Here is a 24,327-nt window from a genome sequence, read left to right as displayed (position 1 = left end):
CGAGTAAGAATTTTGGGGATCTGTCAGCTGAAATAAGAAAAATACTAAGAAAAGTAAGCATTGACAATGATCACTGCAGAAACGCCTTTGGTATTTCTGGCATGCAGCTGTGTTCAGCCATTCGTCGTCTTGAATTGATATTTGACACCATTTTGTGGAGTCATCTTCCAAATGGCGGTCTCCCTCCATGTGACACAATGCAAAATTTGAGCTCCGTTGAACTTCTTGCGAATGTAACAGGTAAAGCTGTCCTTCCAATTTTGGAATGTGCCCCGAATTTGGAATATTTAGCCGTCTCTGACATTATTCAAAGAAGTGGGGACTTCTTGCAGCGAATTCTTGGGATGAGAGAGATGCCGAAGTTGGAAACATTCCAAGTGCTTGAAGGGTTTCTGCTGGACACAGAAGACGAACTACTTGCATTCGTTTTTCACTTTGAGAAAATAGAGCATGTTGGAAAAATAATCAGATTAATGGTTCCTAATTTGCACGTGAAGTTCTCCTGTACATTAACATGATAATCTACGAGTCTCAATAGTTTATTCAAGCTTTCTGTGAAATCAATCGTGTTCATATTTTGATAAATGAATGATGTAAGCGCTAAAATATATTCTATACTTTATTTATACTGTGAATATGAATACCGGTGGATTTGGATGTACCGGGTGGCCAGAATTAAAGTTACCCAACTCAGAGCCCTCTGTAGGCTGTTTGATGCATCGTAGAACTCTGACATTTGGTGAATCCACTATGCAGACCATGGGGAAGAGGATGGCGATAAAAACGAGTTCAATTTTCCGCCACCAGGTTTAAATGTGGCGCTGTAATAATGCAATGCAACAGCCAGTTCGGTGACAACTTCTTCTGCAATCGGCAGGCGGCCCCTTCCTGCTGCAAAACCCAGATCTCCAGTCTCTTCAAATTTCTTCATCATATTTCTTAACCCATGCGTCGTCATGGGCCCCTTTCGAAGTCCTTTCGCATGAAGAGAACCTCGCAGTGAAGCTGCACTATTACTACGGTTCTGATAAAACAACTTCACCAGCAATGCACGTTCTATCTCATTTAATGGCATGGTGAGGTGGTAAATTCCAAACTTTTGTTCAGCCCTCACGTTAAGTGATTTAGCTCAGTTATTAATTAGAAAGACATTTATTAGTGGCTGGAAGTTGCGAGAAAATAATCTCTCGTTTATTGCAAGGTAAAGGCAAATCCATAACCAATTGGAGCAGTTTACGTTCAACCCATCATGGAAGTACAGCGCCACATTTTAACCTGGTGGCGGAAAAGTGAACTATTTTTATCGCCATCCTCTTCCCCATGGTCTGCATAGTGGATTCACCAAATTTCAAATTTCTACGATGCCTCAAACAGGCTACAGAGGGCTCTGAATAGGATAACTATAATTCTGGCCGTAACATTTCACAAAATGAAAAGAAATAAATTTGATTTAAATTGCTTTATTCACAGTACTAATCCACAAAGGAAATGGTAAAAGGTGTACAATTTATTTACCAACAGGTCCTCCAACGATTCCTCCTCCGATGCTTCCAAAACCACCATAGCCTCCGGGAAACCCATAACCGGAAGCGAGACCATAGCCATGGAGGCCATAGATGCCTGGGTAGGCTCCGTGGGTGATTCCGTAGCCATAGCTACTCACACCTCCTACAAATAAAATTGTCCCATGTCGGTTACATTGATATTACTATAGCTTTTCAGATTTGTTATACAATAAAATTTTATTTTTAAAAACTAAAAATAGAATTTGAGCTGATTCATACTCGGAAGTAGCGTTCACTTAGGGAACTAACGTCACTCCCCTTGTGACGTTGCAAATGTGCTGATTGCACCTTTCCGCCTCCCCGATAGGATAGTGGTAACGACGTCTCCTTGTAATCAAAGGGTCCTGGGTTCCATTCCCGGTGGAGGCACATAGTGGTTCGGATCCCACTTTAAACTGTAGGTCCAGTCCCAATTAGCCTTACTGTGCATAAAATGGACTTAAAACACCAATTCAATCAATCAATTTAACTTCTGTGACGTTGCAAATGTGCTTATTGCACCTTTCCGCCTCCCCGATAGCATAGTGAAAACGACGTCGCCTTGTAATCAAGGGTTTCGTGGTTTGATAGCAGGTGGAGGCACATTACATATTGGTTCTGACCCTACTTTAAACTATAGGGCATGTCTCGATTAGCCTACCTGTACATAAAGTGAACTTAGAATAGAGTGAATGAATTTTTGTTTTTTAACACCTTTCGGAGACAGCCCGATTGGATATTTCCTTTTAACTGCTATCCTTATCAAGAGGATTTGCCAATAACCCATTAATTTGGACCCCTATAATAAATCTGAAACGTGATACCTCCTTTCCCGTTAGACAAATACAGTATATTGTTCTTGTTGTTATTGGCAATCGCATGTGATTGTTATTTTTTCAAATATTTAGCCTACTTGAGATGACATCAGGGAATGTTGAGGTGCCTGGATGCTTCTACATTTTAGAATCTGATTTATGTAGTAATTAAAATAGATTTTTGTTTGTTTAATAAAGTATGGAGTATGAATTAATGTTATTGTGATATGTTGAATTGTGAAAAGTGATATTTACCAGAAAAATTACGTATTATCCAGTGTGGCCAGTTACAGGGTAATGTAGAAACTATAGGATCTGGTACTACATTGTATCTGATTGTCTTTTGTTTGTGTATCACGTAACGTCTCTGTTCGGCAAGTTCTTTTCTGTGTAGCCGTCGAGCAAAGATATAGTAGGTTGGTTGTTGAATTCTATTAGTTACAAGTTTATATGATATATGAATTGAGTAGTTGATGCCATGTCACTTTGTAATACGTGTATATTGGTTGCTTATGGTTGATAAGTGTCTATAATTATATTATAATGCAAATTCATGTGATCAGTATCAAGTTTTTGAAGACTAGAAAGGTAATGTAATAGAGGGCGTTATGTTTATTAATTAGTATAGTGCCAGTTAAGAAAAGAAATATACTTGTTTAACTTTATGAAAACTTAGATTGGAATTTAGGAATAGAGTAAGAAAGATTTCCCGTAGTCTTTGTGTGCAATATGGAGCCTCATCTTCGTATTCTCTCGTAACAATAATGTTTTTCTTTTTAAATAAATGAATGTGTCAAACTAGATGACGTCACTTACCGTATCCTATAGCTTGTACAGCAGCTGCAAGAGCTAGCAGAGCCAAAGCAAAAATCTGGAAGAAAATATATAATTATATAAATTATTTATAAAATAGTGTTAACACACACTGTAAGGAATCACGTCAGTCATGAAAGTAAACGAACTAGTGAAATCTACAGAGCTGTTTTAGGGCCAGTCCTGAGGAAAAATATGGACTTTTCATTCCATTCGAGACAGCGAAAACTAGCTATACAATTAATTTTAAAACTAACTGATGATCGCCTCAGTTAACGTTTAAAATTAAGTGATCGCCCACGGCAACGACATCTAAAACAAAAGAATAGCCTGCAATGAACCTGGAGGGCAGGAGCTAATAAAAATAAATAATTTTGTGTTCCGTTAGTAATAAACTGAGCATTTAGCTCCAAGGAGGTAATGAAATCTTGACAGGACTATTCTAATCCCCTATGTAACCACCACATAGGTAGAACTCGGGTAATTGACACAGAAGTTGAAAAAAATTCGAAAGAAAGATTCGATAACTCGCTGACGAAAAATGAAAAATGAGTCTTTTTAAAGTAAACGTTTTGTTTGTAATTCAACAGTTTCTTTTTGGAGTAACTGTGACCCAGTTACTTTTGTAAAGTAACGAGTAACGGAATAATCAGTTCCATTTAGAGTTTCTTTTCTTGCAGACTTATCAACACACAGCCCAAACCCATGGACCTAGAATTCTGAAAGTTTATAGGTGTCTTCCTCTTGTGACGTCACCACCCACTAAGTAAGGATTTTCCGAAATCCAATCTCTAAGGAGGAAAAGGGACGTTAAATTTTTCATATTAATTTGATACGTTCACAGTTCAAAACACTGGACCTGGAAATCGGATATCCTTCTATTATAAACAATAGTCCTGAACATATTGCACTGTGTGTATTATACATCTCAATATGGTTGTATTTTGCGAAGATCTTCATAAACGGACTAATAAAAATGCGAGTTATTGTTATGAATGCCAATTCCTGACAACATTTAATACTGTACTGAAATAATGATTCATAATTATAAACGTGTATGCTAATTTCTGATACACAGTAATATTCTACTGAACTAATGCTTGATATCATATGCTGCTGGTACTTCATTCTATCTTAGAAGTTATTTCGTTTGGTGTTATTTATTGTTTTTCATGTTTTCTATCATCTGATGAATAAATAATAATAATAATCCTGTGCGTAACAGCCCATGAAGGGCCTTGGCTTATATACAGACTGCCGGTCTCCCTCCCACGCTTTCCTTCGTCACCTCTAAGGGTGGAGATCTGCAACCAGTATTGTAATAGTCGGGGGGTTAGCCCGACGTATCCCCAGCCGTTATAGTAGGTTTCCGGGACCGGATTACGCTTGAAGTAAATATATAATACAACGGAACCGAATCGTTAGTATCTCTATATTTCAACATAAATGAGGTTTTTTATAATTCAAATAATAATAATTTTAATTTTACATTGTCGTGAGTGGTAGAAATAACAATCTATATTGTCTTTGGAATCTGTGGAACAAGGCCGCGCATAATGGAAAAAAGGGGGGGAAGGTGATTTGGTGGATCAAAGCTGTACGCGCTGCTGCAAACTACTGATAGCTGCACCAACCTCCCCTCTCACGAGTTCATTTGTCGAGTCCTCTTGGGTCATTACTTTCGCAGAGACTTGCTTTTCGTTCTGTTCCCGGGACAGAGTGTACTTGCAGTTCATGTACACTCACCGGCATTGAAAATGGGACACGTACATCCTGGAACACTCGCTTCCCTGCAATGCGTTGCGGTGTAGAGGTCGCCATTGAAAATTTGCTATTAAAATCCACGTATCACCGTAGAGTTATACAACCCAGATATCTCATTATAGGGAAGCGAGCATTTCAGGATATGTGTCCCATTTATATTGCCGCTGACTGTACAAGTTATACCGTTCCTAGAGTAAAGTGACTGTAAAAGTAAGTTACAATGGAATCGGCAGGTTTAAGAAGGGAATGAAGACCAAAAAATTGCAAAATGACTTTTTGTACTCGATATCATCGGAAAGCGTCGGTCTACACGTGAGTGTGAAGAAATATATAAAAAGTCGTCCCTAGAGGAAGATATAAAACAATGAAATCAACGGAAGGTGTAAAAAGGAAATGAATCCAGGACCTATTACAATGTCACATTACCAATCAACGAAAAAATAGTGAATGATGTTACGAGAATCATCCCCTACATTCCAGACGACAAAAAAACCTTTCTGCGACATCATGGTAACTTTGCCCACACCTTCTCACCACGACGAAGACCAGTCGGTGGATGAATGACTGTTTGTTGTTTGACTTGCCTTCAAATTTCCAAAATGTGGATATTATTTTGTATTACTCATTCCATTGTACACTTTCGTGTTTTAAACTACACGATAATATATTTTCTTTTCCATTGTACACTTTATTTCCGTTTCTTCCCAGCAAAAACTTCATACGTTTTAAGAAGGAAATAAATCCACCAACTTTTTTACATTTTATACAAGTTCTGGTTACATATACATTGTTTTTCACGTACTCCTCCGTACCTACACAGGGTTCTCACGTTTCCGTACGAATTTTGTTGTTCTTAGACGCACACTCTACCACTTATACAGTTTTTTTTTATTTCCCACAAATTTACTTTTTGGACTTATTCGCTTCTTAAACCTGCCGATTCAATTAGTTTTGAACTTTTCAAAATACGTAACTGTAACTCTGAGTTACTTTTTGAGTGAAATAACTGTAAATTTAAATCTGATTTTCAAGAGTAACTTTGCAATTACTGTTGGAAAAGCAAGGACTCTATAAGAGTTTGTAATTGGTGATCAATTAACTCTCTCACCTGATACTTGGCGGCCATTTTGTGAATAAGGTCGTTGTCGAAGGAGCTGATGAGAACTTCTGTGCTGCGAACGCGCTGAGCGAGCTTTTTATGCCATCAAAGGAATCCTCAAGCTCGTGGTGAAACCGCGGATAGAAAGCTGCACCGGGTCTCGCTACAATTAAAAAATGGATTCTTAGGCAAGTGAAGCGATCATCGGTTCAATGTCAAGTTGCGTAACGAGTTTCAATATCGCCTGTTAATTATGCGTTTCTGAGTAATTGGTGGTCGTTTTCCAAAACCCTGCGCGAGAACATAATACGCTTCCTTCCGTTCACACATATATGTTCATGCAATTAGCAAAGGCAGGGATTTATGGAGAGTGTGATAATCACTACACGATAGGTGAACATTTGATCAAATTTTGATTAAACTTAATATTCACGAAGTGAGAAGTTTCAGTCGTTGAAACAATCGCAAAATGTGAGCCCAATCGCGAATTATCATTAACGTTTCGTTCTATAGCTACTTTCGTGTGCTGAAAGCTTATGTTTGATGAAGTTTAATTCAGTTTTGGAGAAGGAAATAATAATTGACCATACTACAGATACGAAATGAAGTTGTATATCAACTTCAGTTGTAAAATGAACATAAACACCAACAATATTGCCAGATATAAAGAGTTAGTTTATAGCAGTGATTGTCACACTGGCACCATATTTTAAGTAGTGTGGGCAATCATTATTTTCTTGAACACAACACACTACATGTATTGAATCTTTAATACTAATTATTGTATTAATTCAGATTTATATTCGTAATATTAATAGGTGTAAATATATCGATTAAAAAGAATCCAATTTTCAGCAATTTTTATAAATTTCGGCCAGCAATATAAAACAATATTCATTGGCAGAGATATTAAAAGCACAAACAGTAAAAATAAGCTCCATAAATACCTGCCTCTTGAAATTAGTTGATAAATGGTCATACGTTTCATCAGATGATCTTATGAACACCGTCCACTGTAAAGATTATAAATAGAGATTGTACCGTACGGTCACGGACAGTCCCATTGAGTCAATAGCATTGTTAGAACCCAGAAGTGTTCGTGACTGTACAAAGATCGATACGGCTCTTTAATAATCGAGACGAGAGTTATGTAGTGTTATTTCAAACATAACATATGAAAGGGCAGGGCAATTCAGTCATCGTTTCTTGCTGTGTACAGTCACGGACACTTCTGCATTGAAGCGATTCCATTGAAAGTAAATTAGACCATTACAACCCAGAAGCGTCCGTGAGTGTACGTGTACATGTATTGGGTTTTCCGTTTATCCTATCTGAGCATGAAGTGAATCTAGAACAAGTTTTAACAACTTCAGAGTGGAAACCGAAACAATAATAAAGACAAACAAGAACGAGGAAACGAGTTGAGGCTGTGACAATTCTCGACTCATCGCAAAACCATATCATTCCTAGGTGAAATGACACTTTCCCTAAACATTTGAATAGAGTGCAATTTGCGATTTTATCAGAGGGGGGACGGGGGTAGTTTTACCTATGTATTAAGTATACTTATAATTGGACATTAATTGCTTAGAATCTAATTTTGATATCGAATGCAACACAAACACAATGTCATTTTAAGTTAAACCCTAAAGTCAAACTGTAAGGAAATTAAATTAGTCAGATGAATGAACGAGATAGGTGAGACTCACTGCAGGTTCTATTGTTAGATTTTGGATTGGATTCACAAGGCCTTTGAGTGATGTTTGATTAATTTATTTGGTTTATTTTACTTCACTTTTCTGACACTTTTGGCTAATCGCGAATATGAGGATGAGTGAAATTGATGGACACTCACAAATAACACCCATGCCCAGACAGACCGGGATTCGAACCTGGGACCTCTGGCGTCAGAGCGAACGATGCTAACCCCTCCGCCACGGAGGCCGGCGAGGTGGGAATGTATTTTGGATTTTCTTTGTAGATGCGAAAATCTTTAACTGTGACGCACAAATGCTTTTGCTTATATTAAAGTTTACCTTTTCACATAAACGAGAAATTGAAATGTCATCTAAAAACACACGCACGCACCTGCATTTAATACCATTACATACGAAAAGAAACCTTGGCAGTCTTTTCATATTGTCCACCAATGATTGAAAAGGGAAAAAACCTTTTGAACGTATGGCTTTCCTGATCTGAAGGATTTCGGTTTTGTATATGTATTGATAGTACTTTCATTGCTTGAAGAGTGTCATTAGCTCCAGGTAATAATATAACAAATAAATGCTTTATCAAGTGTTTCACAAATATTTCAAAGTTACGAGTTGATTGGGAACCATCTCAACTCAGTTTTTCTCTTCTTTTTTAATACAACGCCCTAGAAGTCTGAGAAAATACGAAATACATGGCTTCTAAAGGGCATTGGATGGGGTACACATCTGCCATAAATTGTTTAAAGACATTTTTATGTGTAGAATGAACTGAACTGAAGTGAAACTCTATAAATATGATATATTCAATAATGTGGTTTCTGTATCCAGTGGGTGAGAGGTGATTATTCCTGGTTGGGGTGGCTCAAGATCCTCCTCACCCCCCTTTAATCTCAACCTGCATCTAAATGAATAGATGTGTCTAGGTTCTAGAGCCTCCCCGATGGCGCCTTGTAATCAAGGGGTCCCGCGGTCGATACCCGCTGGAGGCACATAGTGGTTCGGATCCCACTGTAAATTTTAGTCCAGTCCAGATTAGCCTTACTGTGCATAAAAGTGGACTTAAAACATCAAATCAATCAATTTCACATTTCGAACTCCTGATTTTCCGTTCCGTTAAATTCAAATAAGCTCGGAACGAGGTCCACAGTTTTATATGTTTCAGAATTGTTATCTGGTTTTAAAATTTGTTCTTTTTTTTTAAAAAAAATCATGAATTCTAAAAACAAAGAAAAATATTTATGCAAATTTTGCATTAAACAACAGGACATTCGTGTATGCTGTTCTAAAACAAAATATTTATCATGGCTTGACATTACATCTAGGTACCAAGGTCGTATTTAGGGAGGGCCAGGGAGTCCGGACCTTCCCCCGAAAGACTTACCAAGTAGTAATGGTAAATAATCAAAATATAATTGTTTAGAATTTGTTATATAACACTGGTCTACATATGAAATATTTTTTTCTGCTGACTTAGATATTTTAACTGATTCTATATAATTTGAGGTCGCTGATTCCAAATATGTAGTCAGAAAAAGTGTATCACGTCACAATTTTTCACAAATCACATTTGAAAATTTTCACAATATTATAATACTGGGCTAAACGCCAACAATTTTCCATATACATATCTGCACATAATGAAATAATAGGACTAAAAATAGGTGGCGTAGCTGATAACAGATATTAAGTTGCATTGTTTCACAAGTCACATTTCCAAATTTTCAGAAAATTATATCCGGCTACATTCCAACAGCACTTGCAAAGAGATTGCGTCGTAGTCAGATGTCCATGCAGAGTATCACGTCACGTTGTTTACAAACATACGTTTCTATTTTCCCAATAGGGAGTTCTTAATGGACAAAAAGTTTTAGGCAATTCCGGCAAATTGATCAATTTGTTTCACGAGCACATTCGGTCAACACCTGATGCCTGTACTTATGCTAAACTTAACATACACCACAGAATAGCACAACATGCATACCTACTTAGGCAAAAATTTTCGTTTCTTTGATTTTCTGGAGTAGGTGGCCTCAGGAACGTCACGCTGCAAGCACCAGCAATAGTCGGCCATCATGTTTTCATTCCATCTCCCCTGATATCGGTGCTCCATGGTTTTTATGTCTTGGTGGAAGCGTTCGCCCTGTTCTTCAAGATTGGACGGAAATACATCTAAGTGGCTGTGCAGGAAGTGAAGCTTGGCACTCATATTTACTCCTAACTTTTGAAACGTCACCAACAAATTTTCAACTAGAACCTCGTAGTTCTGCGCTCTGAAGTTTCCAAGAAAGTTTGTAATGACATCAGAAAAGGCACAAATGCATTTTTCTCTGTGCGGTTCATTGTTTGTAAGAATTCTTCATCTTTCATTAGCATCCTTATCTGAGGACCATCAAAAATACGTGCTTTGACTTTCTCATGCGTCAATGCAGGAAATTTTGAGCAAATGTATTTAAAGCAAGCCCCATTCTTATCCAGAGCTTTTACATACTGCTTCATTAATCCCAACTTAATGTGCAGTGGAGGAAGTAACACTTTCTTAGGATCAACAAGCGGCTTGTTCTGGATGTTTTTCGCCCCGACTTCAAAGCTTTTCCTAGCAGGCCACAGTCTTCGTACCCAATGTTCGTTCCTTGCTCGACTGTCCCATAAACACAAAAAGCATGGATATTTCGTGAAACCTGCTCGTTGACCAAGTAACATTGAAATGCCCTTGAGATCTCCGCACACAAGCCAACTGTCATTTGCATACTTTATCTTTCGAAGCAGTTCTTTCATTGTTTCGTAGATTTCCTTCAAATGTACGGAGTGGCCAACAGAATGGATGCTAACTTATTGCCATTATGCAGCAACACACACTTCAAACTCCTCTTCGAGCTATCAATAAAAAACCTCCATTTTTCTGCATTATACGTACATCCCATAGCTTCAATTAGTCCCTTCACATTTGTACAATAGACAAGTTCTTCGTCCCTTTGAAAATATCTTAATAGATGCCTCTCTCTGTCCCGATACATGTTCCAGACGCTAACATATTTCTTTCCTTTAGTCTACACAGGTCCTGCATACTTTATGAGGTGCCCAGGATTTATCTTGGTCACCCAATTTAATTCTGAAATATGCACTATATGCTTTCCTTACAATGTCAGTAATATTTGTCCTTTGTTTTGGGGATAACAATGCTCGAATAACTGATTGAAATTGTTACGACCTTACTTATTTTGTAACTTTGCAATGCCGTGTTAAAAAGAAAAATTGATATAGTGTTACCTCAAGTCATTGTTAATGTCCGTGATACTACATGTTGTGACGCAAATATGAACGCGCCAATCAAGGCGTTGTTGAACTAATGTATTCACCTTTCTGTAACTATCAAATGAAGACAGCTCGCTTAAGACAACGAGCATTTATTATGATGTAAATATAGATTTGCCAATCAAAGATTATCCATGTTTGATGAACTAACCTAATTGTAATTAAATAATGGCGGAACATTTAAATTTGTATATTTCCAAAATGTAAGATTTTATCAGCCTTAAAGAAATAATTGTTAACTCAAATGAATATGTAAACTTTCTTTGTAAATTATTAATTGCCAAACTATGTATTTTTCAAATATCTTTCTGATGTAATTTAGAGTATTGTAATAAGAAATTACCTAAAGACAGGTGTTCGAGGCTGGAACTTTGGGTATAAATACGAAGGAGTTTGGTCCGTAAGGAGGTCTGTTCTGGCGTCAGTCTAGGTAGAAGTGAATAGGTGCAAGCCGCTCTTCTTTAAAGACCTAGACTGGCCAAATAGGAACGGTCTAATCTAGGAAGAAGTGAATAGGTGTATGCCGCTCTTCTGTAAAACCTAGGTTAGCCGAATGGGATATAAGTTCCAATTTAGGAAGAAGTGAATAGGTGCAAGCCGCTCTTCTGTAAAAACCTAAATTGGCAATCTCGGGTGATAACTCCAAGTCTAGGAAGAAGTGAATAGGTGTATGCCGCTCTTCTGTAAAACCCTAGGTTTGGGCCACCCTAGTTTGACCTTTCTAGAAAGTTCAGAATTATCTATTAACCATTGATCTCCAAGTTCCAGTTGCGAGTTACCTAACCACTGGCTGTAAACACTCAAGCAGTAAATAAACTTTTCATTAAAACTTCACGACGTTGGTTGGATTTGTTCTGCACCTACCCTGAAGATAGGTTTCAGTGTAGACCCTTAGAGACTCCATGCTCCCGACTATAGGAGTATAGGGTGAGGAAAGTTGCTAGGAACGTAACAGATCCTTTTTGGCGCCCATCGTGATGGCCACGACAGTTTAGAACTTCAACCACCGACGTTGGATACTGGGTATACAACGTAGAGGCTCGACAATTGAAGAATCCAGCCAGACGACTATTACGGAAGAGGTCCTCGTTAGAAGCGAACTTGCAGTAGCGCCGTAGAAGCTGAAGAATCCTGACCGCTGCAGTTGAAGAAGATGACCAACGACGAGTAGAAGATTACTATAAGAAGCAATAACTTAAAGACTTCATTAGTTTGGAAAATATTCTTCAAGAAGAAGGACTTACATTTTAAAAGTGTGAAAACTCAAATATCAGTATTTAGTCATGTCTAAAAGGTATTTAAGGGGGGAACAAAGAAAATTAAACATGGCGACCTTTAAGTGCTGCACTGATGACTCCAAGTCCGAAGAAGGAACTGTCAAATGTCAAGAATGCGAGTGTTTGTTCCACTTGAGTTGTTTGAATATGGATGCCACGAATGAAGATGTTGATAGAACTAGTTTTAAATGCCAAGGTTGTCAAAACAAATCTGAATCTGCGAACCAAATGATAGATTTATTGAAAACGTGGAGACAAGAAGATGAAGAGAAAAGACAGAAAGATGAAGAGAAGAGACAAAAAGAAAGAGAAGAAGATAGTAAAAAGATGAGAGAATTAATAGAGGAAGTAAGATTAGAGTGTAAGATCAATAAGAATGAGTTACAAAAAACTGTAGAAGAATGCCAAAAGGGAATGAGGGCCGAAATGGAAGAATTTAAACAAGTAATGAGTCAAGAAGTGAAAGATCAGATGGAAGCAACCCAGAAAGCCTTATTGGAAGAAATAGATGAAGAAAAAAGTCAAAGGAAAACAAAAGAAACGGAATTAACAAGCTTATTTGAAAGTTTAAGGCTTGAAACTACCAAGAGCTTGATGGAAGAAAAACTGCAAAGAAGAAAGGAAATGGAAGACGAAATAAAGGAAGTACAATGGCAATTTCACAAAACTTCTAGTGAAATAGATTCTTTGGCCATGAAATTAGAACGTCTACCTTTGAGTGCTAATTCAGTAGACCAAAGTCAGAGGATTCACTCTGCCAATTTGGCCACTCCTATCGCTAGTGTATCTAAGAGGAGGTATACTGAAAGAAGTAACCTCTCATCCTCGAGTGCTACGTCCGACGAAGGTTCGGAGTTGAATAGAAGCCGACGCTCAAAGAAAATGAAGCAGTCACAAGAATTCTTAAATCACCTTTCGGAAGAAGAGACTAACAACAGAGTTAGGAAATCCAAGTGTCGGAATTTTAGACTGGCAGATATAAAAGCTTTAGAGAAGTTTTCTGGAGAAATAAATTCAGTCTCGGCCGAACGATACATCGAAAGTTTAAAGACCTATCTAGATATAATGGAAGTTTCAGAATTTTACAGGTTGAAAATTTTACCGTCCTTAATGACAGGAAAGGCCAAATCCTGGTTTATAGCAAATGAAAGGAAGTGGAAGAGTTTTGATCAGTTCTGTTATGCATTTCGAAAGCAGTATGCTTCCTTAGAGGCTAAACAACGAGAAATGCAGCTGTTAAGGAATAAAAAATTTCAGAGGTCCCTTGGATTAACGTTAGAAGAATACTGCTGGGAAGTCTATGGAAACTACTGCAATCTGGTGGAAGTAGTAAATCAGGGTGAAGTCTTGCATTTGATAATCAGCCAACTTCCGGTGAAAGTTCGACAACTAGTATTGACTCGAGATCCTAAAACCATGGAACAACTAGCAAATTATCTTAGTCGATATGAAGCTTCCGAACAACTGGAGATAAGTAGGGGAGATAACCCCAAGGTGGAAGACAGAAGGCAGTTTCAACCCAGAGTTAGGCAGACTAATATAGTTTCGTCTAGGTTTAACAACGAAAGTGAAGGAGCGACCAGAACGCCTCAGAATCCTAATAGGAACAATAATAGAAACCAGAGGGGTTACCAAGGGCGGAATTTCTATAGCAACGGCAATAGAAGTCAACCATATAGACGACCATGGAACCAATCCCGTTTCCCCAACAACCACTTCAATAGAAATTCTAATACAAAGGAAATCTCCTGCCAAACTGAAGAAGTCCCAACTGAGTTAAATCCTGTCGCTCCAGCTTGGGAAGGTTCAATGCTCCCAAATCAAAATTTAAACCAACCCTCGTTGTAAATGAAGCTCTCTCATTTACAACGGAAGGGAAAACTGCATCGGAGAAAAATGAGAGTACCGACAATTTCCTCACCGAAGATTTTTTAGAAGTATTGCATTTAGAATTAGAAATCGAAAATGAGGAATGGGAAAAAATAGAAGAACCTGAACATAGGGGAATATTGTTGTCCAAGAAACCAGAAATTATCGCCCAAATTTTAGGATTAAAAATTAAGTGCACTATAGATACAGGGAGTGAATGCACTATAATGAAATATAAAATTTGGCTTAAGTTACGGGACAGGTTACCCGGACTTAAACTTCAGAAATGTCCCGGAGTGAAACTACGAGATTTTACTGGAAAGGAAAGTTCTAGAATAGTAGGATGTAGAAGAATTCACTTTGAAATTGGGGGATGTGTATTTGAAGATTTGGTCTATGTAAGTCGGAATTTAGATGCTGACTTATTAATGGGCTACCCATTTTTGGAGAAATATCAAGCAAATTTAGATACAAAAAACCAAAGACTGTATTTAATGAAAGAAGGACTGCTGGTGGAAGAAGAATTATTAGGAAGAAATACCTTGACGGGAAAAAATACGTCGGACTTTGAAAACAGTATTAGTCAAGTAATCATTGATGCCTGGATGGCCAATGAAGAAGAAATAAGACAGAAAGCCTATTGTCCTGAGATACTCAACTTTAAAAGGAGACGAAGGAAAGATCAAATGGGAAACCAAATTGTTCCTGGCCTCATATAAACCAAGAACTCAGAAAAAGAAAGGCGAGCAAAGCGGATATATTTTGAACATCGGAGATTTAGTGTTAAAAAGAAATCGTAAACTGAGTTCGGCACCAAACAAAGAAATCGCCAAATTTTTCGAATATTTCCTGGGTCCCTATGAAATAATAGAAATAGGGAATAATGTGGCTTTGCTAAGGGATCCCTGGACGAAGGAAGTTTTAGGAAAGGAGAATTTCCACAACCTTAAAAAAATTAATTGTTCAGCCGAACGTAGAAAGGAATTGCTGGAGAAGTGGAGCTCGAGCCGAGGAGGACTGGAACCTAGAAAAACAGAAATTTAATAATAGTGCAGAACCTGAATGAAAAGAAAGACCTTATAAACTAATCACAGGGAACCGAGGATGTTTCCATAAGCCGAGTAAGCGTTATTGCTTGGTAAGCCAAGGAAGGGCTACCAGGGGAAAAGGTTGATTCCCTTACTCTTCGAGGATAGAAGAGAAATTGCTGTAACAATTTAAAGGAAGAAATTGTTATTTTAAGAGGCTGAGTCCTCATAGCGTTAGCAAAGATGGCTTGAATTGTAAACGTTTATACGAGAGGTCAAATAATAAGGAAGAGTGAGAAACTCTAGAATTAAAAGGTTCTACTGAGAAAAAGAGAGATCAATAATTATTATATAAAGGTCTAGGTCTGGCTCGAAATTCTTTAAAAAGTGAGATTATGATGAACGGTCAAGCATTACGTATCAAGATTGTTAGAGAACTAACATGGCTGAACGACAGAGCTCTGCTATTCAGATACCCAAAGAGTTAAGCTTAGCAGAACTACAAATTGTGGAGGAGTTCGACAAGTCCTACAAACAGTGGTTTCAACAATCCAACGCTTGGACATCTGACAATGAAAGATTAGAGGGATATTTAGAGGATCTTACCAAAAGTTTTACCTCAATATTGATCCAAACTAGGCGAAAGGAAAACGAACGACTACAGGATACCTTTAGGAAGATCGAAGCTGAGCAGAAGCAGCATAGGGCTGAACTAAGAGACATACTAAACAAATTTTCCTCTAGTATTGAGGCAGTCTCTAAGGAAGTTGGGAACGACAAAAACGTTAACAAACTAACCTGTGATGAGCTAGTGGACGACCTTCCTGTTGAAGCTTTGATAACCCTAGTGCGCAAGGAGTTAGTAAACGTCCCTGAACTAATTAATGACCATTTTTATGACGATCAACCTGCCCCGCTAGTTACTAGTCCCCTGAAGGAAGACAAGGTTCCTAAAAAGGATGTCCCTGATTGGCAAGGATGGTTCCTGGAGCTAAGCCCGGAAGTGAAAATGAAGAAGAAGATTTTCCTCCAACTCATGGCAAAGAAACTAAAGTTAAGTCGGAATGGTGCCAAGCGAGAAATGAAGAAATTGTTTAGTTGGAACGGGATGCGGTTTATTTTAAAGAAAACCTAATTAAAGAAAAAAATGGTGATTACTGAAATAGCTTATAACTGAACATCACCTTTACAGGAAATAATTAATCAAGCAACAAATTCTTGTTTAACTAAATGTGTGTAACCTTGATATGTTGTATTTGTTTGTTAATTCTTTAAAAACTGTTGTGTTGAATTGAAAATATATATATATATATATAATAAAAAAAGAAAGCCGTTTAAAAAGTTGTGATCAAATATTATCGTTTGAGAATTGTATGATATGTTGATTTAACAGTTTAAAATTTGAATGTAAAATTGTATTTAAGACATGTACTTAATTGAAATCTAACCATATAATTTCTAGTGTTGTGTTATAAATGTTGATAAAGCATTAATATTTGGGAAACAATATGATTGTTAGTTGTACTGAACTAATCATTTAATTTGAAATAATAAACGCAATTGGTGTATATATAAAAAAATGTATAGGAAAGGCAAAGAGTTTAGAGAAAGAAAAATTTGTTTCACTTTCGTTTCTCAAATTTTCCTTTAAACTACAGAGGGGGGAACCTGTTACGACCTTACTTATTTTGTAACTTTGCAATGCCGTGTTAAAAAGAAAAATTGATATAGTGTTACCTCAAGTCATTGTTAATGTCCGTGATACTACATGTTGTGACGCAAATATGAACGCGCCAATCAAGGCGTTGTTGAACTAATGTATTCACCTTTCTGTAACTATCAAATGAAGACAGCTCGCTTAAGACAACGAGCATTTATTATGATGTAAATATAGATTTGCCAATCAAAGATTATCCATGTTTGATGAACTAACCTAATTGTAATTAAATAATGGCGGAACATTTAAATTTGTATATTTCCAAAATGTAAGATTTTATCAGCCTTAAAGAAATAATTGTTAACTCAAATGAATATGTAAACTTTCTTTGTAAATTATTAATTGCCAAACTATGTATTTTTCAAATATCTTTCTGATGTAATTTAGAGTATTGTAATAAGAAATTACCTAAAGACAGGTGTTCGAGGCTGGAACTTTGGGTATAAATACGAAGGAGTTTGGTCCGTAAGGAGGTCTGTTCTGGCGTCAGTCTAGGTAGAAGTGAATAGGTGCAAGCCGCTCTTCTTTAAAGACCTAGACTGGCCAAATAGGAACGGTCTAATCTAGGAAGAAGTGAATAGGTGTATGCCGCTCTTCTGTAAAACCTAGGTTAGCCGAATGGGATATAAGTTCCAATTTAGGAAGAAGTGAATAGGTGCAAGCCGCTCTGCTGTAAAAACCTAAATTGGCAATCTCGGGTGATAACTCCAAGTCTAGGAAGAAGTGAATAGGTGTACGCCGCTCTTCTGTAAAACCCTAGGTTTGGGCCACCCTAGTTTGACCTTTCTAGAAAGTTCAGAATTATCTATTAACCATTGATCTCCAAGTTCCAGTTGCGAGTTACCTAACCACTGGCTGTAAACACTCAAGCAGTAAATAAACTTTTCATTAAAACTTCACGACGTTGGTTGGATTTGTTCTGCACCTACCCTGAAGATAGGTTTCAGTGTAGACCCTTAGAGACTCCATGCTCCCGACTATAGGAGTATAGGGTGAGGAAAGTTGCTAGGAACGTAACAAAATAATATTCATTATAATATTCCATGTGCTGCCATCTTGTGACCTCTTTACGGACTACGTTGTTTCATTGCTCTAAATATACATCCCTAATCTTAGATAATTTTCTATTTTCCTCCGAAACCTGACGTGATAGAAAAAAACGGATTTCGGTTTTGGATTTACCACCCCCGAATTACTAAAGAACAACCATCAGCCTCCAGTCAGCAAAATGGACGTAGACCAGTGTAATTGATGGTTATTTCCGCTGAACTTGTTTGGCTCATACGGCTTTGAGGGTTCTAAAGATTTATGCACGCTGCTAATGATAATATCCGTAACATATTAATAAAGAACTTCACTTTGCGCTAATTTGATCTAATTCCTATTTTGTTATTCAATAAATATTGAATTCCTTTTCTATTTGACATTAAATTCCTTGCCAGGGCAGTTGTTTTTATGCAAATCTTGGCGATCTTAACTACACGTAAGCTAGATAATGAATACGTGCTGTTATATCTCTGTTCTTTTACTATCTTTTACCTGTTCATGTAAATATAACAATACAATATTAATTTACATATTTAATTAATATTTTAATTTAATTAAATATAATTATTTTAATTCTTATTATAATTATTATTGCGACACTTGGTTGAACCCCCGAAATGCATGTCTGGATACGTGCCTGCTAGTATATATGTGTGTATATATATATATATATATATATATATATATATATATATATATATATATATATATATCTGTGTGTGTGTGTGTGTGTGTGTGTGTGAGTTCGCAAATCCGTTGTTCCGAGGTGCCCCATGAGATTAAACACCAACGTTCCGAGGTAAAAAATTTAACCGAGGTAAAAATGACGGTACCTCGGAAAGCTCTCCCAATTTTTTGGACTCTACGACCTTGAAATAGCCCAGAAAATTGTTTCCAGCGAAAAGTTATTTTTACCTCGGATATGCTACACACAAACCACGATACACAAACTTGAGGGTCGGGACGGGGGGGTATGTGGCGCTAGTGTAGCTTTTTTTGACAATTTCGCGATACACAAATGACGGTTATGGTCGTTAGAATTCGTTGCAGATGGCGGGCTCCCATACACAGCGTCAGATGCACTTACTTTCCGAGGTTCGTGCGCATGCGTGTACGGTCGACAAGGACGGAAGGAGAGGGAAATCAGCTAACGGTCCCCAACCACGTGTCTTAGCCTCTAATTCCAGGCGCAAGAGGGCAGACTCGTCGACAAACCACGGCAGGCATAGCCAGGGGGTTAAAGAGAAACACAGAGCAATGATAGGTGCTGTCGACTGATACACTGGCGGATTTAGCGGGATATAGGGGCGCACGTAGGGGCACATAACAATGACTGAGTATTATGAAGAATGATAATATCAATAACGAAAAAATACATTTTGTTAGCAACATTAAATTGAAAAATCGTATAAATGAAATATTAGTGATAGTGGTAAACGTTACGTCGTTGCCTTGTAATCAAGAGCTCCCAGATTCGATACCCGGGGTGGGTGAGAGGGCACATACTTGTTCGGATCCCAAATAAAAATGTAGGTTCAGTCCCGATTAACCTATCTTTGTATAAATGAACTTAACAACTCAAAAATCATTCACGGATAGTATGAAGAATGTTAATAGTATGGGGAAAATAAAACTATAATACATATTAAATATTACACATATTCATTCGTTCGAGCTAAATATTCCACATTTTTCAATGATAAGATTGTCTTTCTTCTCTTGGATAGGTACTAACATCCAAACTTGTCTCCCGATGTACTTTTCTTACCCGTGCCGTACGAGAAACTTACTTCCCTGTGCGGGGGGCGGGGTTCATAGGCCCACATATAATAATTTATTGATTTTTTTACTGTTCTTTCTTCATTTTTTGGAAATTCAACACCACTTGCCGGACTCTCTGGCCGAGTGGTTAGCACATCGCGCTGCAAAGCCAAGGGTCCCGGGTTCGATTCCCGCTCGGGCTTGATTGTTTGTGAATGTCCATTAATCAATTTCATCATTTCATCACTCATCCCCATCTTCGCAAATTAGCCAAGAGGTACAAAACGCGAAGGAAAATAAAATAAATCAAATCAGAAAAATCTTTGTCGTTATCACAGACCCAAACAGCACAGGTGACGTCACAGAAAGCACAGCGCGTCTCGTATAGCGCAACTGTAGCGTTTAGGCTTTATTCACATCTACGCTCAAGCAACACTCGGGTCATTCATTCTTCCCTAAAGCTCCGCTCACAGTCAGAGGGAATCCACACTAGTGGTCACGCTTCGCTCCGTCAAGATACGATCAACGCGTGTCTGGTGTTGGTTTCCTCCAGACAGAGTACACGGATTTTTCTGTATGAAAAGCCTGTCTATTGTGCTAACTACAATGATTAAGATATTTTCAACAACGGACTTGCCTGTTGCAGCACTGGCGTTAATTAGAAGAAATTGACAAAGAAGAAAAGTAATTGTGAAAGCGGGGATTCATTGACTTGGTTGATTTACTTCGTTTTTATGCTAGTTTTGACTAATCTGGAGGATGAGAATGAATGGTAACACGATTAAATTGATGAAAGAACATCACAATGAACATCCATGCCCAGGCCGGGATTCGAACCTGGTGGCGTAGCACGCTCTGCTAACCACTCTGACAGGAGGTCGGTTATCATAAATATAATGTTATACTTTTGGTTAGAAATCGGCAAACGTTTATTTGCAAGTACAATGTGCAAAACTGTAAATGTCAGCAATGCTAACACTACTTTGTCGATCTAGGTTCGACATAAAAAATTTCGGGCTCATTGTTTCACATCGACATTGTTGACCATATCTTTTATTAGAAAGTTTCCCACACAACACATGACAAATATACAGCAGGCTGTAAGCCTAGCTTCAAGGACCCGATTGTTACGCGCATCGTGTGGAACGTGGCTTTCCTCGACTTTTTTTTTTTTTTTTTTTAAATAGGGAGTAATTTTGTATCGTTTTCCTTAAACGAAGAACAAGTTCGTTGTTAATCTTGATTCGGGGCCACTTATCAAAAATGACTTTTCCCTTGGCAGAGGTTCGACCAACCACCACCTCCCTTCCCTTTGCACACACAAAAATGACAACTTGGTTGTACGGGAAAATATGACCGCCAATAGGTTAGCTTCTTGACTTAAGGATTTTAATTGATGCAACGAGATGAAAAAATGTAGTTACAACTAGTGTTTACGGATCGTACTTGTGGTTAGTTCCCTATTTAACTTTCTTTCATTTGCTAATTGTAATTTGGCCTTGTAATCAAGGGGTCCCGGGTTCTATACCCGGTGGAGGTACAAGTGGTTCGGATCCCACTTTAAAACTGTAGGTCCAGTCCCGATTAGCCTTACTGTGCATAAAGTGGACTTAAAACACCAACTCAACTCAACTAATTGTAATTTGGTTGTTTCGGTCAGTTTTTTTTTTTTTAAATTTATTTTAGTCAGGTTCTTGAAATCACATATTTGGACCAATGTTTTAAAAACAGAACTGAGAGGAAAATATTGTGGGATTTTATTGCTCAATGGCCCCATCAATCAATTTCATAATTACTCGCCTTTTTTTCAGTTGTTACAATAGGTCGTTGCCTTCTGACGGCTCATCTTCTAGCACAAAACTTGGTCACGTATTCTTTGCAACGGGGCTGAACCTATCAGACGTTCACATCAATGACCGAGCTTCGCAAAGTCAAGCTCCTCCTCCTCACGCTCCGGTCAAATATTATTTCCACCCGATCGTGACCGGACCTAGAGCTGAGCGCGATTGAACGAACCTTGACCGGACCATGGGGGGAGGGTGATCCGAGCTTTACTGGAGAGATGTGAATGGTCAACATGTTCTGCGCCGATCAGTGTTCTGTTTTTTAGCCCATTCGTCAAACAACCGATTGGAAATTTTCGGCTGAAAATTAACGCCTTGCCTCCAATACTATCATAATAATATAAATTATAATCTTATAACATGAAACAAACTCTTCAACAAAGTTTTAATTGTAGTTATAACAACCGACCTATTAAATTCTATTCTTCAACCAATATGAATGTTAAACGGATATTCTTACAGATCTCTTTTAACGCCAGTTAAAATATGTTTATATTTTCAATCAATGGTTGTCGTAATTTCCTGAGCGGAACGGTATGAAAAGATTAATTCCACCCACTTCTAAAGCATACTCTCTGTCTAAAGGTTGTAGTCTGTGAGCGAGTACGCTGATTGGTTGACTGCAGGAGCTCGCCACCGTATGCTCCGGGTTCGAGTCCCGTCAGCCTAGACGTTTTTTTTTTTGTTTTTTTGTCTCTTCATCCATACAACATAATCAGCATTCATCGTCGCGATAAGCCAAAAGTGGCAAAAAAGTGACGTAAAATAATTATAATATACAAATGACTTTTAAAGAACACTGGCCTGGCAGACGACAACGTTTGGTGCTGTCCATACACTGCATGAACCTCGCCGTCCATCACCCCCCCCCCTTCCCTTCCCCCTTTGAACTAGGGTTCATTTCGTAGGGCTTATAACTGCACAAATAAGTTTCAGCGGTGGCCAATGACATAGCAGCAACTCCCACAACTTTCTTTCAAATAAAGTATATACATTTCCTAAAATAACACGTCCGACAGGTTTAAAAGTTTAATGATGTGTAAAGGGTGTGTCGAATTTTGTTGTTCTCTTTGTTCTCCCTCCACCTACGGTATGAATGCACAAATATTACTCAATATTCACTGGCAACTTCTCTAACTGAATGCAATGTATTCGCTATATGTTACACGTTTAATAATAATATTATTAATAATAATAATAATAATAATAATAATAATAATCAATACATGTTAACTGAATCAAGTGTTTTTGATATTACGTGCTTTCGATCCCCTAGAATCTTAGAAAGCAATGTTTGTGTCTGAAAACAGACCTTTGCCCCACCCTGGAAGTGGACGCTACTAAACTATTTGGCGCAACTTGCCTAGGAAAGCCAAGTCTTCTCAAGCAGTTTTTCATTGAATGACACGATGTCAGTGTATCGAGTCCCATTAAATTTCAAAGAAATGCAGAACGAAACGATCGCGTACCAAAATTAATAAATAAGCACAAGAAGAATAATCACGAAAAGTTTAAACACGAACGCTTTAAGCGCAAATGGAAAGAATTAAGCGCAAACGAAGTAAAGGTGCAGATTTTCCCGTGCATTGCGCCATGACTGAAGGCATATATGTCATGGTAGTGTGGCCGGGTTCGATACCCGGTGGAGGTACATAGTGGTTCTATCCCACTTTAAACTGTAGGCCCAGTCCCAAATAGCCTGTCCCAAATAGCCTTACTGCGCATAAGGTGGTCTTAAAACACTAACTCAATCAATCAATCAATCATGTAAGTGTGGAGTTATATGGCTTATGATAATCTAACCTGATTTCTATGTTGTCTCTGCCAGAAAAATGTACGCAATTTTAGGAATACAGGTGACTTTGGACACACTGTCGTGCATGAAGACTCCATTCCGAGACCGAAAGTGAAAGAAAACAATAATAATAATAACGATAAATTGAATTCTTCCCGTTTCTCCAAGATCCAACCTATTTTATTGAATAGTTCTGAACTTTGCGTACGTGTTATAAGCGTCTATTAATTTAAATTATGAAACTAATTAGTATATTTACACCTGCTATTTATATATCAAGTTAGCACTTTGCTGAAAGAGTTAAAAGGTGCTTGTACTTAAAATGTGATAAGGAGACAAAGAACAGGCGATTCATTTACAAGGCCATTTAGGGACCTGCAGAATGTTTTAGTTGTTCGGTTCTTCACACGTGGCAGGCCGAGTGGGATGAGATAAGGGGAAACAAGCTGCGAGCTATCAAGCCCATCGCTGCTTCCTCGTTTCGTCCCTAGCGGCGAGAAGAAGTAATATTAAAGCGGCTCCGAATCGGACACAGTCGTCTAACACATCGACGTTTGCTGCAACAACTGGGCTCTCTTTTGTGCCGTACTTGCAACGTTGTTTTAAGCGTTCGACACATTCTTCTCGAATGTGCCGATTTTAGTTACATCAGACAGGGATTTAACCTCCCTAAGGATTTGTCATCCTCTTTGGGTGACAATGTCAATGTTTTAGACAATTTTTTTAAAAAAACAAATTGAGAAGAGCAGGTCTGTTCCACTGCTTCTGTGGTAGTTTTTAAATATCCTTACCTTTCTCATGTGTTGTGTTTGTTTAATGCAGGTTCATTTACAACCTGTATTTTTAACCTTTCTTGAGGGGCTTTTTACACTCCTTTTTTTATCTTTTTTTTAAATTGAAGTAAGGGTTTTAAATAAGGGAATCTTCCCC

The 24,327-nt window shown here is 37.9% G+C and overlaps 2 long non-coding RNA genes across 3 annotated transcripts in view; both read right to left on the bottom strand.

The window, feature by feature from the left end:
* Positions 1 to 1,453: 1,453 nt before the first annotated feature.
* Positions 1,454 to 24,327, bottom strand: part of LOC145990314 (uncharacterized) — a 120,775-nt gene continuing 97,901 nt past the window's right edge. The window contains exon 4 of one of the 2 annotated variants that reach the window (XR_014441965.1): positions 1,454 to 1,469. This is a non-coding gene — a long non-coding RNA (uncharacterized LOC145990314). Of the gene's footprint in view, positions 1,470 to 20,163; positions 20,178 to 24,327 lie in introns of those variants that run through there. The other variant, XR_014441964.1, reaches the window with a different exon arrangement.
* On the bottom strand, positions 1,476 to 6,101 carry LOC145990315 (uncharacterized). Its single transcript, XR_014441966.1, has 3 exons — positions 6,045 to 6,101; positions 3,176 to 3,230; positions 1,476 to 1,668 (listed from the first exon to the last, which is right to left on the bottom strand). It is a non-coding gene; the product is annotated as an uncharacterized LOC145990315 (long non-coding RNA).

This window comes from Lepisma saccharinum, chromosome 7, assembly GCF_977018435.1.
Source record: "Lepisma saccharinum chromosome 7, izLepSacc3.1, whole genome shotgun sequence".
NCBI lineage: Eukaryota > Metazoa > Arthropoda > Insecta > Zygentoma > Lepismatidae > Lepisma > Lepisma saccharinum.
The sequence above is the reverse complement of the archived record's forward strand: the minus strand, read 5'-3'. Positions and strand labels throughout refer to the sequence as shown.